The following is a 19,182-nucleotide window of genomic DNA, read 5'->3' as shown; positions in this document are numbered from 1 at the left end:
ATAGCTTCAGGTTGGAGGCTAGAAAGATGGCACCTTGGCCGGGCACAGTGGCTCCTGCCTGTAATCCCAGCACTTTGGGGGGCTGAGGCGGGCAGATCACGAGGTCAGGAGATCGAGGCCATCCTGGCCAACATGGTGAAACCCCGTCTATACTAAAAATACAAAAATTAGCTGGATGTGGTGGTGCATGCCTGTTATCCCAGCTACTTGGGAGGCTGAGGCAGGAGAATCAGTTAAACTTGGGAGGTAGAGCCAAGTGAGCCAAGATGGCATCACTGCACTCCAGCCTGGGCAACAGAGTGAGACTCTGTCTCAAAAAAAAAAAAAAAAAAGAAAAAAAGAAAAATGTCACCTTGATTAGAATCCTGGAATTTGCAGCCCCCCTTTCTCCCCAAACCTATGGGGAGAGGAGAGAAGCTGGAGATTGAGTTAATAATTGATTATGGCTGCATGGTAAAACCTCCATAAAAAGTCCTAAACGATGGGGATCAGAGAACTTCCAAATTTTCATCCGTATTCTGGGAAGGTGACACACCCCAACTCCACAGGACAAAGGCTCCTGTTCTCTGGACCATTCCGGACCTTGCGTCTGGCTGTTCATTTGTATCCTTTGTAATAAATTGGTAAACATAATTAAGATGTGTTCTGAATTCTGTGAGTCCTTATAGCAAATTATAAAACATGAAGGGAGGCCAGGGGAGGTGGCTTATGCCTGTAATCGCAGCACTTAGGAAGGCTGAAGTTGGAGAATTGCTTGAGCTCAGGAGTTTGAGGCTGCAGTGAGCTACGATCGTGCCAATGCACTCCAGCCTGGGTAACAAAGCAAGACCCTGTCTCTGAAAATAAGAAAAAAAGAAAAAGAAAACATGAAAGGGAGGGTCACAGGACCCCCTGATTTACAGTCAGTTGGTCAGAAGGACAGGAGGCCTGGGACGTGTGACTGGCATTAGAAGTGGGGGCAGTGTCATGGGACTGAGACTTCAATCTGTGGTGTCTGCACTAACTCAGGATAGTCACTGTCAAAATTGAGTTGTTGAACATTTGCTTGGTACCCAGAGAATCGGAGAATTGGTTGTTGGTACCAGAAAACATCCCAGAGTAACCTAACAAATTATATATCCCTTAGTCGTAAAACTAGCACCCAAGGGAATGGGAAAAATGCTAGAGGGAATCCCACCAAGATCTGGAACAGGCACAAGATGCCCCCATCTCTATTACTACTTAACATTGTATTTGAGGTATTAGCCAGTTTAATCAGACAAGAAGGCAATTCTAATTGTTTTAATTTTGGATAATAATTTTTTTTTTTTTTTTTGAGACGAAGTTTCATTGTTGTCGCTCAGGCCAGAGTGCAATGGCGCAATCTCAGCTCACTGCAACCTCCCCCTCCCGGGTTCAAGTGATTCTCCTGCCTCAGCCTCCTAAGTAGCTGGGATTACAGGTGCCTGCCACCACGCCTGGCTAATTTTTGTGTTTTTAGTAGAGATGGGGTTTTGCCACGTTGACCAGGCTAGTCTCAAACTCCTGAACTCGTGATCTGCCTGCCTCGACCTCCCAAAATGCGGGGATTACAGGCATGAGTTACCTCGCCTGGCCTAATTTTGCATAATAATTGAATAGAAAAAGTTTAAACTTTCTATGTGTAGATGATATAATGGCATCCCCAACAACCCAAGATAATTCAAGATAAAGCAGAATAAAATCATTTAGTAAGCTAGACGGATAGAAGAGCAACATACAACTATTCATACCTTCACATATGCAAAAAATAACTAGTTAACTTTGGAAAACAATATGATGTTTTTTCCACAAATTAAAAATATAGGCCAAATGCAGCAGCTCATGCCTGTAATCCCAGCATTTTGGGAGGTGGAGGCAGGACAGTTGCTTGAAGCAAAGAGATCAAGATCAGTCTGGCCAACATAGTGAGACCTCATCTCTACAAAAAGTTTAAAAAATTAGCTGAGTGTGATAGCGTGCACATATAGTACTATTTACTCAGGAGGCTGAGGCCGGAAGATTACATGAGCCTGGCAGGCAAGGTTACAGTGAGCTATTATCTCACTACTGCACTCTAGCCTGGGTAACAGAGCAAGAACCTGTCTCTATTAAAAAAAAATACATACATATATATGTGTATATATATTAAAATACATACATATATGTATATATGTTTATATACATACATAAAAACATATGTGTATATATATTTATATACATACATAAAGTTACCATATGATGTAGCTACTCGGCTTCTGGGTATATACCCAAAAGAATTGAAAGCAGGGTCTCGGGCCGGATGCAGTGCCTCATGCCTGTAATCCCAGCACTTTGGGAGGCCAAATTGGGTAGATTGCTTGAGCTCATGAGTTCAAGACCAGCCTGGGCAAAATGGCAAGACCCTGTCTCTACCAAAAAATACAAAAATTTAGCTGCACATGGTGTCACATCCTTGTAGTCTCAGTTACTCGGGAGGCTGAGGTGGGAGGATTGCTTAAGCCCAGGCTGGTGGAGGTTGCAGTGAGCAGAGATTGCATCACTGCACTCCAGCCTGGGTGACAGAGTGAGACCCCTGTGTCAAAAAAAAAAAAAAAAAAAATTATTGAAAGCAGGGTCTCAAAGATAAGTTGTATGCTCACATTCATAGCAGCATTATTCACAAAAACTAAAATGTAGAAGCAACCCAAGTGTTCATTAACAGATGAAAAGACAAGGAAAATGTGGTGTACACGTACAACGGAATATTATTTAGCCCTAAAAAGAAAGGAAATTCTGACATATGCTACAACATGGATAAACTTTGAAGACATTATGCTAAGTGAAATAAGCCAGTTACAAAAAGACAGTCATGCTGCATAACAACGTTTTGGTTAATGGTGAACTGCACGAATGATCATGGTCCCATAAGATTATAATGAAGCTGAAAAATTCCTACCATCTAGTGATGTTGTAGCCATTGTAACTTTGTATCTCAATGGATTACTCATGTTTGTGGTGATGCTAGTATAAATAAATCTATTGTGCTGTCATATGAAAGTGTATAGTAGGCCGGGCACGGTGGCTCACGTCTGTAATCCCAGCACTTTGGGAGGCCAAGGTGGGCAGATCACGAGGTCAGGAGATCGAGACCATCCTGGCTAACACACTGAAACCCCATCTCTACTAAAAATACAAAACATTAGCCGGGCGTGGTGGTGGGCGCCTGAAGTCTCAGCTACTTGGGAGGCTGAGGCAGGAGAATGGCATGAACCCAGGAGGCAAGGGTTGCAGTGAGCCGAGATCGCGGTATTGCACTCCAGCCTGGGCGACAGAGTGAGACTCTGTCTCAAAATGAAATGAAATGAAATGAAATGAAATAAAATAAAATAAATAAAATAAAATAAATAAAATAAAATAAAATAAAATAAAATAAAACAAAATAAAATAAAATAAAATATCTATTGTATAGCAGCCAGGCCGGGTGTGGTGGCTCATGCCTGTAATCCAAGCACTTTGGGAGGCTGAGGCGGGTGGATCACTTGCAGTCAGGAGTTCGAGACCAGCCTGGCCAACATGGCGAAACCCTGTCTCTACTAAAAATACAAAAATTAGCCAGGCATGGTGGTGCATGCCTGTAATCCCAGCTACTTGGGAGGCTGAGGCAGGAGAATCACTTGAAACTAGGAGGTGGAGGTGGTAGTGAGCCAAGATCACACCACTGCAGTCCAGCCTGGGCAACAAAGTAAGACTCTGTGTCAAAAATTAAAAAAAAAAAAATGTATAGCAATACCCTAGGTCTTCACATTTACTCAACACTCACTGAGTCACATAGAGCAACTTTCAATCCTGCAAATTCCATTCATGGTAAATGCTATCAACCTAAATAATAAACAGAGAGAAGTTCTTTAAAAGAAAATGTGGCCAGGCACGGTGGCTTATGTCTGTAATCCCAGCCCTTTGGGAGGCCAAGGTAGGTGGATCACCTGAGGTCGGGAGTTCGAGACCAGCCTGACCAACACGGGGAAACCCCGTCTCTACTAAAAATACAAAAATTAGATGGGCGTGGCGGTGCATGCCTGTAATCCCAGCTACTCGGGAGGCCGAGGCAGGACAATTGCTGGAACCCGAGAGTCAGGGGTTGTGGTGAGTCAAGATCATGCTATTCCAGCCTGGGCAACAATAGCAAAACTCTGTCTCAAAAAAAAAAAAAAAAAAAAAAAAAAAAAAGAAAATGTTTATTTTGGAATCGGGCATTGCAATGGGAATACATGTACTAGAGTAAACTGTGTGTGTATTCAGGGAGGTAAAGGAAGACAAAGGTTTTTAAATTCTTTTCCCATTTGGCCCAAGAATACTTGCCAATAGTGCTTGCAGCTGCAGCATACCGCAAGATAACTTTGCCACAAAATATCTGGCTTTTATTAATATTATTATGTTTGCATCACCCCAGTGTATTGATTTTGAAAACAAAAGACATCATTTTATCTGTAGCATTCTGTTTTTAACAGTGGTAGTTCGATTTACGCAACAGTAATTCTCGATGGCTGAAAATCAAATCCTAGAAAACGTAGCATTCCTTTACGTGATGTTAGTTGTTCTCAAACAGTTGTTGACCAAAGAGTTACTTGGTGAATCTGATTTTTCCTAAATAGACAATTCTGGTGATTCAGACGATTCTGAGTTAGTTCTGTTTAGAAATAATTCCAAGAATACTCTTTATGTTTTATTTTCACATTGAAAATCAGTCAGATTTGCTTCAGCCCCAAAGAGCGTGTTTATGTAAAATTAAATGAGTGCTGGCAGCAAGCTGCACCTTTTGTTTTCTAAATGGGAAAAGATGTAAAGGAAAAACGAAGAAGATGATTACATAGTAGTTTTGAGATGATTATCCTTGGCTACAAGAATCAATAACAAGGGTGATGCCAGTCCAATCAATGACCAGGGTAATGCCTGCAAATGGTTAGGCAGTTGCTGGGCAGATAGCCTCACAGAATTATATTTTTGTGTAAAGTTGTGATGGCCTTTGTGTAGGGTTGTGGGTTTGGCAATCTTTTGTGGTAATTCTTGTAGTTAGGCTTTTTTTTTTTTTTTTTTTTTTTTTTTTTTTTTGAGACAGAGTCCAGAGTCCAGCCTGGACAGACTCCAGGCTGGAGTGCAGTGGCCGGATCTCAGCTCACTTGCAAGCTCCGCCTCCCGGGTTTACGCCATTCTTCTTTCTCAGCCTCCCAAGTAGCTGGGACTACAGGCGCCCGCCACCTTGCCCGGCTAGTTTTTTGTATTTTTTAGTAGAGGCGGGGTTTCACCGTGTTAGCCAGGATGGTCTCGATCTCCTGACCTCGTGATCCACCCGTATCGGCCTCCCAAAGTGCTGGGATTACAGGCTTGAGCCACCGCGCCCGGCCTGGCCTTTTTTTTTTTTTTTTTTTTTTTTTTGAGACGGAGTCTCGCTCTGTCACCCAGGCTGGAGTGCAGTGGCTGTGATCTCGGCTCACTGCAAGCTCCGCCTCCTGGGTTCACGCCATTCTCCCGCCTCAGCCTCCTGAGTAGCTGGGACTACAGGTGCCTGCCACCAAGTCCGGCTAATTTTTTTGTATTTTTAGTAGAGACAGGGTTTCACCATGCTAGCCAGGATGGTCTTAATCTCCTGACCTCGTGATCCACCCGCCTCAGCCTCCCAAAGCTGGGATTACAGGCGTGAGCCACTGCCTGTAATAGTTAGTCATATGTACATGAGAACCCTCCCTTCATGGTCTTCCCTGGCTCTATTTGTCAGGGCTTTGTTTTGTTTCAACATAAGTGACTCTATTTTAATTCTGAGCACTTTTACATTCCCCCCTTTGAGAAAGATCTTTCTCCAAAAGCATCGCTGATCAATCATCCTGTAGGTAGGTTTTGATTGTCCCTTGGTGCCAGGATGGACCTGCCCCAGGTTGCTGGTCTGGTCCCATGTTGAAGAAGTGATTGGTGACTAGGAGTCAGTGTCAAAACCTTTGAAGGCACATTTGAGCAACAAGGGAGGTTTGAAAAGAGTGGCTGTCAGGCTAAGTGTACCTGGCGTTTATTGTTAAATCCAATTTTGTCTGTTCTGTAGTTTTTGCTATAATCTCAAAGTTCAGGACCAGAATTATTCTGTTAGGAGTTGTACTTCTTCAAAAGTTTAACAGGTAACAGATACAAATTTTAAAAGGTAAAATATAAAGTAAAACTAATAGTGTTATGACAATCCTAGTTAGCATAATGGTTTTCAGCTATGAACTAGGCTTAAAGGCAACCAATTGAATGAATCAAACGACTATTATCCTGTCAAGTGGAAAGGTAAGCATTAAGAGTCTCATGGGCCGGGCTCACTGGCTCACACCTATAATCCCAGCATTTTTTGAGGCCAAGGTGGGTGGATCGCTTGAGCCCAGGAGTTCAAGACCAGCCTGGGCAACATGGAGAAACCCCATCTCTACTAAAAACAGAAAAATTAGCAGGGCATGGTGTTGCACACCTGTAGTCTCAGCTACTTGGTAAGCTGAGGTGGGAGGATCACCTGAGCCTGACAATCAGAGGTTGCAGTGAGCCAAGATCACACCACACTATAGCACTCCAGCCTGGGCCAGAAAATGAGACCCTGTCTAAAAAAGAAAAGAGTCTCATGATATGGAGTGTTGTTCTGACCTCTTGAGAAAAGCTGTCTATAGCATGGAAATGTCCTGGTTTGCAGTATGAATATCTCTGATGATGGCATTGAGCAGTGTCGTGCGATTTTTATGTGGTCCATATATCAAGCATAAGACTTATTCTTTAAAATTCATCTAGTTTTGAATTATAGGGCTTCAGGAACAAAACAGTTCCCATTTTTAGTATTTTCTTTACTTTTTTTTGCTTTTCTTTTTTCTGAGACAGTGTCACTTTGTCTCCCAGGCTGGAGCAGTGGCACAATCTCGGCTCACTGAAACCTCTGCCTTCTGGGCTCAAGCTATTCTTCTGCCTTAGCTTCCCAAGTCACCGTTGGAATTACAGGCACATACCACCATGCCCTGCTACCCTGCTAATTGCTTTTTTTTTTTTTTTTTGGTAGGTCAAGATGGGGTTTCACCATGTTGGCCAGGCTGGTCTTGAACTCCTGACTTCAAGTGATCCACCCACCTTGGCCTCACAAAGTGCTGGGATTACAGGCGTGAACCATCACACCTGGCCCTGTTTTTAGTATTCTCATGGAGGCAAGTTGGATTGGGGGGATGCAGAAGAATTTAGAATCTAATCTTGGCTATAGGTAGATAATAAGAACTCAAAAACAATGCACAGGGCTACAATCTAATAACAGGTGTATTATAGTTTTTCTTTTAGAAATAGTTTCTCTCTACATTGATCACATAGAAATGTCAGATTTAAAAACTTCTTGGGGCTAGGAAGCCAAAACCAAGGAAGACTTTAGATTTTCCTACAGTGTGAAGGTTCCTGGGCCTGCCAGGAAGTGATAAGAGTTTACTCACGTCACTGTAAGGCTGAGAACTCTTGAAACCAGGTGTTCTATTCACGCTTTCAAATACGATATTTTATTCAAGGCATTGGTAATATAACCCATGTTTCCAATTGTATCCTGTTATAAAGAGAGAACAGATTTTTACTGAACTTATGCAAATAACCATATTGCCATAAGAAAATTCACAAATAACTTCTGAATTTTGGAGCGATCAAGTAGGGAGGAAAAGCACATGCTTCCACCTTTGTTCACAAAAGTATACTTTACCAAATTGCTGTAAACTATAGATAGCTTAAGAGAAAATTTCTTTAAATCTGGAAAACAAAACATTTAAGTAAAAAACCAAGTTTTAAAATAAAAGCCATAAAAACATCTTCATCAGTTATTCAATTTCATGAAATTAATTTTTGTTTCCTTTGATCTTAATTAGCAGTTTTGTGAATTTATCAGAGTTTTGGAAAACTTTTAGTCTATTGATCTTAAAGTTATTAGAAACTTGTTTTAGGAGTACTTGTTAGAATCTTTTCCATGCATCTGATTAGATGCCACTAGAAAAAAATGAAAACCCTGGATGATAGAGACAAATTAGCCATGTTTAAAATCTGATGAACATTTATTATAATCAGCAATTGACAAGTAAATGTATTTATTTTTGAGACATACAATCTAATAACCAAAATCATGACTGATAATATACTAGATTTTTAAGAATTCTATATTACTCTAGAAAATTTATATCAATAATATACCCATAAATGTAACAGAAAAAAACCTAGTATGACTTATTATTTGACAGTAATAATGACTTTCTATACATTTAATACATCAAACGAGCTTAATTATTTAGCATCTCTACAAAATGAGAGATATATCCTTTATTTTATTTTATTTTATTTTATTTTATTTTATTTTTCTTCATTTTTCATACAGGGTGCCACTGCAGGTAACCATCAGAGAACTGAATTTGCTATTTTCAAATATACAGAACTGAACAAAAGCATTTTAGCATGGTGTCTTACTGTACATAGAAAACTGGTGAACATCTTCAGAAACTAAGACCAGGAAATAAAATGAGTGAATACTATTTGTTGATAACGTTTTTGAATCACTCAACAGTGTTAATATAGGCTATCTTTACCTGAAAGCAGAATTACAATTACTCACTCTGGCAGCATTGGGCAATTCTAATATGCAGGTCTAATAAAAAGTAGGTACAACCAGCAAGCAAGCAAGGGATAAATGCCATGTCTGCTTCCAAAGGGAGTGAGTGATTTGGAATCATGCTCTGCAGATTTTAAGAACTGATAATAGTCATCTTAATAGCTTAATATTGAGTTTCCCTTGAGTTGATTGTTGGCAATCAACAAAAGTGAGAATTTCTGAGATGAGCTAAATAGGATTAAAAAGCAGAACACTGTCCATATAACAGAATTGCTGCTTCACAACTTTTGCCCAGTTCTCACCTGTTGTCCTACAAAACCTCTCATCTGCTACATTTTAGTGAAAACCTCTGCCAACTGTAACAGACTTTTCTCAGCCCAGCTCTATATACTTAGTATTTGAAACAAGGCTTGTGAAGTGGATGCGTCCACAGGAATATGCAGTGTTTCTACTGGAGGTAAGTGTCAAGTTTCCTCTTTATGTTGTCAAAGGAATCTGCTCCCATATAATCAGCCTGGCCCTGTTCCCACCACTCCTTCCATTCTTCTGAGGATACAAAAGGCTGTGTCATAGCTGGGATCTCCCCAAGGGACAGATGTGACATGGCCCCTGAGACATCTTCCATATTTACATGTGAGCAGGTGTCTTTGACTAGGCCAAATTGTTGAAGCAGAGGTAAAACATTGTTGGTAAAGATGTTCCACCACAGGATGAGAAACTCTGGATCACTTTTGACACTTTTTGTTTGGGGATCATAAATATAATTCCATGGTTTGACTTGTACAGGAAATGCACAACTTTGGCACTTACACCAAAAACTTTAAATGCTGGGAGATGGGAGTATATAGAGATGCTGCTTAGGTTATAAATAAATGGCAAGTGTTTTCTGATATCTATTGTTGCCCAGCTGCTAAAAAATGTGTTCAGGTTGGGTGCAGTGGATCACGCCTGTAATCCCAGCACTTTGGGAGACCAAGGCAGGTGGATCACCTGAGGTCAGAAGTTCAAGACCAGCCTGGACAACATGATGAAATCCTGTCTCTACAAAAATACAAAAATTGGCTGGGCATGGTGGCTCATGCCTGTAATCCCAGTGACAGGGCAGGCCAGCTGGACTTCCTGGGTCGAGTGGGGACTTGGGGAACTTTTCTGTCTTACAAGAGGATTGTAAAATGTACCAATCAGCGCTCTATAAAACACAGCAATCAGCACTCTGTAAAATGCACCAATCAGCACTCTGTAAAACGCACCAGTCAGCGCTTTGTAAAATGCACCAATCAGCAGGATTCTAAAAGTAGCCAATCACGGGGAGGATTGAAAAAGGGGCACTCTGATAGGACAGAAATGGAACATGGGAAGGCACAATAAGTGAATAAGAGCTGGCCACCCCAGCCAGCAGTGACAACCCACTCGGGTCCCCTTCCATGCTGTTCAAACTTGTTCTTTTGCTCTTTAAGATAAACCTTGCTACTGCTCACTCTTTGGGTCCGTGCCATCTTTAAGAGTTGTAACACTCACCACAAAAGTCCATGGCTTCATTCTTAAAGTCAGTGAGACCATGAAGCCAGTGGCAGGAACCAACTCTGGACACATCTTGGGGGCTCATCCAGGATATTGCCGTGCGGTGAGTACCATTGGACCCCTTTCACTTGCTATTCTGTCCTATTTTTCCTTAGAATTCGGGACCTAAACACTGGGCACCTCTTGGCCAGTTAAAAGTGACTAGTGTGGCTGCCAGACTAAAGACATAGGTTTCAGGCTTTCTGGGAAAGGGCTCTCCAACAATCCCTGACTCTTTGAAGTCAGGACCATTGCTTTTCCTGGAACCAGCTTCCGCTTTTCCTGCACTTCTGGGCTGAGCCGAGGGTCAGCAGAGAGGAAAGCCATTCAGCTCCAGGGTCCCAACAAAAAGTTAGTTGTCCCTGCAGCCATGAGCGGAGCTCTCAGTTACATCACCCAAGTGAGACTTGCCTATCTATCCTATTTATCCTGACCCTTGCCTCCTGGGTCCTAATGCCTGTCAGTCAAACTTCCTTTTGCCTCTCTTCTCCAAGCCTAGTCCTGCTTCTAAAAACCACTCCCTAGTTTCTCCTATAAGGATGATTTCTAATAGAGATTTCAGGACTCTGTTCCCTTCTTTAGGCACCTGGGCTCACCAATCAGAAAGAACCAAAATTCTTCAATGGGAAATAGGCACCCTGGGACACATAATTTTTTACTGGAGCCCCATTGGGCAGACTATCTGGAACACCATCTATCCTTTTAGGATCCCTCCTCAGACTAGCAGGCCTAACAAAGGCTATACCTGAAGCTAGGATATGGGGGCCTCAGAAATTATAGACTCCTAAATTGGGGGGACATCCTTCCTATTCATATGATGAGAAGTGAGGACAAAAGGTATCACTCTTCCAACCCTGGAGATCCCTTCCCTCCCTCAAGATATGGCCTTTCACTCCATTTTGAGGCATATCGTCTTTATAGGACAAGGGTAAGGTCCCAATACCAACAGGAGAAAACATTTAGGACTCTAACTAGCAGGTTTTTGAGAATGCGTCGGTAAGGGCCACTAAATCCGACATTTCTCGATCCTCTTTGTGGTCTAAGAGGAAAGGCACGGGTACAGGTTTTCAAGAATGCATCAGTAAGGGCCACTAAATCTGACCTTCCTCAGTCCTCTTTGTGGTCTAGGAGGAAAACAAGTGTTTCTGCTGCTGCTTCAGTGAGCGTAACTATTCCAAACAGCAGGGTCCAGAGACCGTTGTGCGTTCTTGGGCAGGGGGAGAAACAGACCAAAACCCTGGGCAGTTTTTTCTTTCTGTTTTAGATGGGAAACACTCAGGCATCAAAAACTCACCCTTGAAATGCATCCTAAGCCATTGGGACCAATTTGGCCCACAAACCCTGAAAAAGACATGGCTTATTTTGTTTATTTATTTATTTTTTGCACTACGGCCTGGCCCCAATATTCTCTCTCTGATGGGGAAAAATGGCCACCTGAGGGAAGTGTAAATTACAATACTATCCTGCAGCTTAACCTTTTCTATAAAAGGGAAGGCAAATGGAGTGAAATACCTTATGTCCAAGCTTTCTTTTCATTGAAGGGTAATCCACAACTATGCAAAGCTTGCAATCTACATCCCACAGGAGGACCTCTCAGCTTACCCCCACATCCTAGCCTCCCTACAGCTCCCCTTCCTGTTAATGGTGAGCCTCCTCTAATCTCCCCCACCCAGAAGGAAACAAACAAAGAAATCTCCAAGGGACCACAACCTCCCCCCGCCCCCCGGGCTATCGGTTATGTCCCCTTCAAGCTATAGGGGGAGGGGAATTTGGCCCAACCCAGGTACATGTCCCCTTCTCCCTCTCTGATTTAAAGCAGATCAAGGAAGACCTGGGGAAGTTTTCAGATGATCCTGATAGGTATATAGATGTTCTACAGGGTCTAGACCTTTGACATCATTTGGAGAGATATCATGCTACTGTTAGGTCAAACCCTGGCCTTTAATGAAATGAATGCAGCTTTAGCTGCAGCCCGAGAGTTTGGTATCTTAGTCAAGTAAATGATAGAATGACAGCCGAAGAAAGGGACAAATTCCCTACCAGTCAGCAAGCCATCACCAGTATGGATCCCCACTGGGACCTAGACTCAGATCATGGGGACTGGAGTCATGAACATCTGTTGACCTGTGTTCTAGAAGGACTAAGGAGAATTAGGAAAAAGCCCATGAATTATTCAATGATGTCCACAATAACTCAGAAAAACAAAGAAAATCCTACTGCCTTCCTCAAGCGGCTATGGGAGGCCTTAAGAAAATATACTCCCCTGTCACCCAGCTCCCTCAAGGGTCAATTGATCCTAAAAAGTAAGTTTATTATCCAATCAGTCACAGATATCTGGAGAAAGCTACCAAAGCTAGCCCTGGGCCCTGAACAAAATTTGGAGGCATTATTAAACCTGGCAACCTTGGTGTTCTATAATAGGGACCTAGAGGAACAGGCCCAAAGGAAAAGCGAGATCAGAGAAAGGCTGCAGCCTTAGTCATGGCCCTCAGACAAACAAACCTTGGTGGTTCAGATAGGACAGAAAATGGAGCAGGCCAATCACCCGGTAGAGCTTGTTATCAGTGTGGTTTGCAGGGACCCTTTAAAAAAGATTCTCCAATGAGAAACAAGCCGCCCCCTCACCCATGTCCACTATGTCAAAGCAATCACTGGAAGGCACACTGACCCAGAGGACAAGGGTCCTCTAGGCCAGAAGCCCCCAACCAGATGATCCAACAACAGGACTGAGGGTGCCTGGTGCAAGCGCCAGCTCATGTCATCACCCTCACTGAGCCCTGGGTACGTTTAACCATTGAGGGCCAGGAAATTGACTTCCTCTTGGACAATGGTGCAGCCTTCTCAGTGTTAATCTCCTGCCCCAGACAGCTGTCCTCATGGTCCGTTTCCTGAGGAATCCTGGGACAGCTTGTAACCAAGTATTTCTCCCACCTCCTCAGTTGTAACTGGGAGACTTTGCACTTTTCACGTGCCTTTCTTGTTATGTCTGAAAGTCCCACACCGTTATTAGGGAGGGACATATTAGCCAAAGCTGGAGCTATTATCTACATGAATATGGGGGACAAGTTACCCATTCATTGTACCCTACTGGAGGAGGGAATCAACCCTGAAGTCTGGGCATTGGAAGGACAATTTGGAAGGGTAAAAAATGCCCACCCAGTTCAAATCAAGCTAAAACCCCACCACTTTTCCTTATCAAAGGCAATACCCTTCAGGCCTGAAGCTCATAAAGGATTACAGGATATTGTTAGACATTTAAAAGTTCAAGGCCCAGTAAGAAAATGCAGCAGTTCCTGCAACACCCCAATTTTATGAGTACACAAACCGAATGGTCAGTGGAGACTAGTGCAGGATCTTAGTCTCATCGATGAGGTGGTAATTCCTCTATATCCAGCTGTACCCAACTCCTATACCCTGCTCTCTCAAACACCAGAGGAAGCAGAATGGTTCACTGTTCTGGACCTCAAGGATGCCTTCTTCTGCATTCCCCTGCACTCTGACTTCCAGTTTTTCTTTGCCTTTGAGGATCCCTCAGACCACACATCCCAACTTAGGTGGACGGTCTTGCCTCAAGGGTTTAGGGATAGCTCTCATCTGTTTGGTCAGGCACTGGCCCAAGATCTAGGCTGCTTCTCAAGTCCAGACACTCTGGTCTTTCATATGTGGATGATTTACGTTTGGCTACCAGTTCAGAAGCCTCATGCCAGCAGGCTACTCTAGATCTCTTGAACTTTCTAGCTAATCAGGGGTACAAGATGTCTAAATTGAAGGCCCAGATCTGCCTACAAGTCAAATATCTAGGCCTAATCTTAGCCAGAGGAACAAGGGCCCACAGCAAAGAATGAATTCAGCCTATACTGGCTTATCCTCACCCTAAGACATTAAAACAGTTTCAGGGGTTCCTTGGAATTACTGGCTTTTGCCAACTGTGGATCCCTGGATACAACGAGATGGCCAGGCCACTCTATACTCTAATCAAGGAGACCCAGAGGGCAAATACTCATCTAGGAGAATGGGAACCAGAGGCAGAAACAGCCTTCAAAACCTTAAATCAGGCCCTGTACAAACTCCAGCCTTAAGCCTTCCCACAAGACAAAACTTCTCTTTATACATCACAGAGAGAGTGAGAATAGCTTTTGGAGTCCTTACTCAGACTCATGGGACAACCCCACAACCAGTGGCATACCTAAGTAAGGAAATTGATGCAATAGCAAAAGGCTGGCCTCACTGTTTATGGGTAGTTGTGGCGGAGGCCATCTTAGTGTCAGAGGCTGTCCAAATAATACAAGGAAAGGATCTCACCATCTGGACTACTCATGATGTAAATGGCATACTGCGTGCCAAAGGAAGTTTATGGCTATCAGACAACCACCTGCTTAGATACAAGGCACTACTCCTTGAGGGACCAGTGCTTCAAATATGCACGTGTGCAACCCTCAACCTGCCACTTTTCTTCCAGAGGATGGGGAACCAATTGAGCATGACTGCAAACAAATTGTAGGCCAGACTTATGCCGCCCAAGATGATCTCTTAGAAGTCCCCTTAGCTAATCCTGACCTTAACCTATATACTGATAGAAGTTCATTTGTGGAGAATGGGATACAAAGGGCAGGTTTTGCCATAGTTAGTGATGTACTTGAAAGTAAGCCTCTTCCCCGAGGGACCAGCGCCCAGTTAGCAGAACAAGTGGCGCTTACCCGAGCCTTAGAACAGGGAAAGGAAAAAAGAATAAATATGTATACAGATAGCAAGTGTGCTTATCTAATCCTACATGCCCATGCTGCAATATGGAAAGAAAGGGAGTTCCTAACCTCTGGGGGAACCCCCAATAAATACCACAAGGAAATCATGGAGTTATTGCACGTAGTGCAAAAACCCAAGGAGGTGGCAGTCTTACAGTGCCAAAGCCATCAGAAAGGTGAAGGAGAAAAGGCAGAAGGAAACTGTCAGGCCAACGCTGAGGCCAAAATTGCTGCCAAGTGGAACCTCCCATTAGAAATACCTATGGAAGGACCCTTGGTATGGAACAACCCTCTCCAAGAGATTAAGCTGCAGTATTCCCTGACCGAAACAGAACGGGGACTTTCACGGTGGCATAGTTTTCTCCCCTCTGGGTGGTTAACGACAGAAGAGGGAAAGGTACTCATACCCAAAGCCAGCCAGTGGAAAATACTTAAGACCCTCCACCAAACTTTTCATATGGGTATTGAGAATACTCATCAAATGGCCAAATCCCTATTTACAGGGCCAAATCTCTTCCGGACCATCCAGCAAGTAGACAAAGCATGTGAGGTGTGCCAAAGGAATAATCCCTTGGTACATTGTAAGGCTCCTCTGGGGGAACAAAGAATAGGGCAGAGGACTGGCAGTTAGACTTCACTGATAGGCCTAAGTCAAGGGGATTCAATACTTGTTGGTCTGTGTTGATATCTTTACAAACTGGATACAAGCCTTCTCTGCAAGACAGAGAAGGCTCAGGAAGTGGTTAAAGTCCTAATTCATGAGATGATTCCTAGATTTGGGCCTCCCCAAAGCTTATAAAGTGACAGCTTTTAAAGCTTCCCCAAAGCTTATAAAGTGACAGTCCAGCTTTTAAAGCCACGATAACTCAGGGAATTTCCAGGGTGCTAGGATACAATATCACCTTCACTGCGTCTGGAGGCCACGATCCTCAGGGAAGGTTGAGAAGGCAAATGAAACACTCAAGAGGCACTTAAGGAAACTAACAGAAGAAACGCATCTCCCATGGCCTACTCTCTTGCCCATGGCCTTATTGAGAATCTGAAATTCTTCTCACAAAATAGGGCACCTACTATCCCATTAGTGTAATTATACCCTACAACTTTAAGGCCCAACTGATCATAGTAACTTCTGAGTCACCCAAACAGCTCCATTCAGATGGCTTGTCCACTTCTCAGGTTCCCCCAAAATCATCACCACCTCCCTGCTTAACAAACAGTCCAGGCTTTGTAATGGCGAACATACTCCCTGCATGACCATTCATCCCTGGAGCCCCTGCAGCAGCGCCCCCACCACTAGTGAATGTCTTCTCATCCCCTTTTTCAATCATTCTCTTGAATGGTTCCTAGTAGATACAAAAAGTTTTTTTTTTTTTTCCAATGGGAAAATAGAACACAGGGAGCCAGTCAGTTTGCTCCCAACACCCCTTTCCAGCCACTCACCGCAGCTACCTTGGCAAGTACTCTAGGAGTATGGGAAAATGAAAACAATAAACTCAGGCCGGGCGCGGTGGCTCAAGCCTGTAATCCCAGCACTTTGGGAGGCCGAGGCGGGCGGATCACAAGGTCAGGAGATCGAGACCACAGTGAAACCCCGTCTCTACTAAAAAATACAAAAAAAAAAAATTAGCTGGGCGCGGTGGCGGGCGCCTGTAGTCCCAGCTACTCAGGAGGCTGAGGCAGGAGAATGGCGGGAACCCGGGAGGCGGAGCTTGCAGTGAGCCGAGATCGCGCCACTGCACTCCAGCCTGGGCAACAGCGTGAGACTCCGTCTCAAAAAAAAAAAAAAAAAAAAAAAGAAAACAATAAACTCACACACCTTTTTAACATACACAACCAGCCAAGGCATATTCTTCTTATGTGGAACTTCAACCTATATCTGCCTCCCCACCAAATGGACAGGCACCTGCACCTTAGTTTTCCTAAGTACCGACATTGACATTGCCCCAGGAAATCAGACCCTATTAGTGCCCCTCAAGGCTCAAGTCCATCAGCACAGGGCCATACAACTAATTCCCCTACTTAGAGAGTTAGGAATGGCCACTGCTACAGGAACCAGAATAGCCAGTTTACTACTTCACTGTTTATCTACTTCACCACACTCTCAAAGGATTTCTCAGACAGTTTGCAAGAAATAACAAAATCTATCCTTACTTTACAATCCCAAGTAGACTCTTTGGCAGCAGTGACTCTCCAAAACCGTCAAGACCTAGACCTCCTCACTGCTGAGAAAGGAGGACTTTGCACCTTCTTAGGGGAAGAGTGTTGTTTTTACACTAACCAGTCAGGGATAGTAGGAGATGCCACCCGGGGTTTACAGGAAAAGGCTTCTGAAATCAGACAATGCCTTTCAAACTCTTATACCAACCTCTGGAGTTGGGCAACATGGCTTCTCCCCTTTCTAGGTCCCGTGACAGCCTTCTTGCTATTACTTGCCTTCGGGCCCTGTATTTTTAACCTCCTTGTCAAAGTTGTTTCCTCCAGGATTGAGGCCATCAAGCTACAGATGGTCTTACAAATGGAACCCCAAATGAGCTCAACTCACAACTTCTACTGAGGACCCCTGGACCGACCTGCTGGCCCTTTGACTGGCCTAGAGAGTTCTCCTCTGGAGGACACTACAACTGCAGGGTCCCTTCTTCGCCCCTGTCCAGCAGGAAGTAGCTAGAGTGGTCATTGCCTAATTCCCAACAGCAGTTGGGGTGTCATGTTTAGAGGGGGGATTGAGAGGTGAGGCCAGCTGGACTTCCTGGGTCAAGTGGGGACTTGGGGAACTTTCCTGTCTTACAAGAGGATTGTAAAACGCACCAATCAGTGCTCTGTAAAATGCACCAATCAGCACTCTGTAAAACGCACCAATCAGCAGGATTCTAAAAGTAGTCAATCGTGGGGAGGATTGAAAAAAGGGCACTCTGATAGGACAGAAATGGAACATGGGAGGGGATAATAAGAGAATAAAAGCTGGCCACTGCAGCCAGCAGTGGCAACCCGAGTCCCCTTCCATGCTGTGGAAGGTTTATTCTTTTGCTCTTCACAATAAACCTTGCTACCGCTCACTCTTTGGGTTCATGCCATCTTTAAGAGCTGTAACACTCACTGCGAAGGTCCGCGGCTTCATTCTTAAAGTCAGCGAGACCACAAACCCACCGGCAGAAACCACCTCCGGACACACCAGTGCTTTGAGAGGCCGAGGTGGGTGGATCATGAGGTCATGAGTTCAAGACCAGCCTGGCCAAGATGGTGAAACCCCGTCTCTACTAAAAATACAAAAATTAGCCAGGAGCAGTGGCAGGCACCTGTAATCCCAGCTACTTGAGAGGCTGAGGCAGGACAATTGCTTGAACCCAGGGGGCAGAGGTTGCAGTAAGCCAAGATCGCACCACTGTACTCCAGCCTGGGCAACAGAGTGAGACTCCATCTCAAAAAAAAAAAAAAAAAAAAGAAAATTCAAAAATTAGCCAGGTATGATGGCAGGTGCCTGTAATCCTAGCTACTTGGGAGGCTGAGGCAGGAGAATCAGTTGAACCTGGTAGGTGGAGGTTGTGGTAGGCCGAGATTGTGCCATTGCACTCCAGCCTGGGTGACAGAGTGAGACTCAGTCTCAAAAAAAAAAGAAGAGAAAAAACAAAAAAAAATGTGTTCAGTAAGCCTTGGTCCCCACCATCAAAACTACCTTGCTCAGAAGCAAGATGAAACCGCAGATTATATATTTAAACTGAAGGCTGATAAATGAAGACTTCGGAATTGAAGCAGTCAGGCCACCTTGGGTCTGGTCCTGCTGATATTTCTTCTCTCTCAAAAAGATCATCAATATTTCCTAGGACCAAAGTATCTGCATCCAAGGATACACATTTTGAATACTGTATAAGCAACCAGCAGTGGAGCTTTGTCAGCGTGATAGCCAACTCTGGCCTCTTCATTAAGGATAGATGAGTAGAATCGTGCCGTCTAAGACATCTACCATGATGACTTCAGCAAAGACGGTCTCTAAAACTTTCCTCATGGAGTCTGAGACTTGCGGGGTGGCGAGTACGACCAGCCTCTTGGTGGTCCTGTGCTATTTCAGAGATGAGCCCAGGGCCAGGACAGCTTTGGTGTAGGCATCATTTGTGTCGCAAAGGCCTGATCTGTCACGGTGCTGCCGAGGGTGCAGGCAGCTGGGGCAGCCGCAGGTTGGGAGGGAGCAAGGGCAGGGAGGAGGCGCAGCGGGACTGCCATTTAAAACTCTCCAGGGGTTCAAATGGAAAGTGCCAAAGTTAACTCTAGAAAAAA

At 44.0% G+C, this 19,182-nt stretch overlaps 1 pseudogene; it reads right to left on the bottom strand.

Moving 5' to 3' along the window:
* Nucleotides 1–8,333: 8,333 nt before the first annotated feature.
* LOC126961709 (glycogenin-1-like) lies at nucleotides 8,334–18,928 on the bottom strand (annotated as a pseudogene).
* Nucleotides 18,929–19,182: the final 254 nt, after the last annotated feature.

Source organism: Macaca thibetana, chromosome 8, assembly GCF_024542745.1.
Source record: "Macaca thibetana thibetana isolate TM-01 chromosome 8, ASM2454274v1, whole genome shotgun sequence".
Taxonomy (NCBI): domain Eukaryota; kingdom Metazoa; phylum Chordata; class Mammalia; order Primates; family Cercopithecidae; genus Macaca; species Macaca thibetana.
The sequence above is the reverse complement of the archived record's forward strand: the minus strand, read 5'-3'. Positions and strand labels throughout refer to the sequence as shown.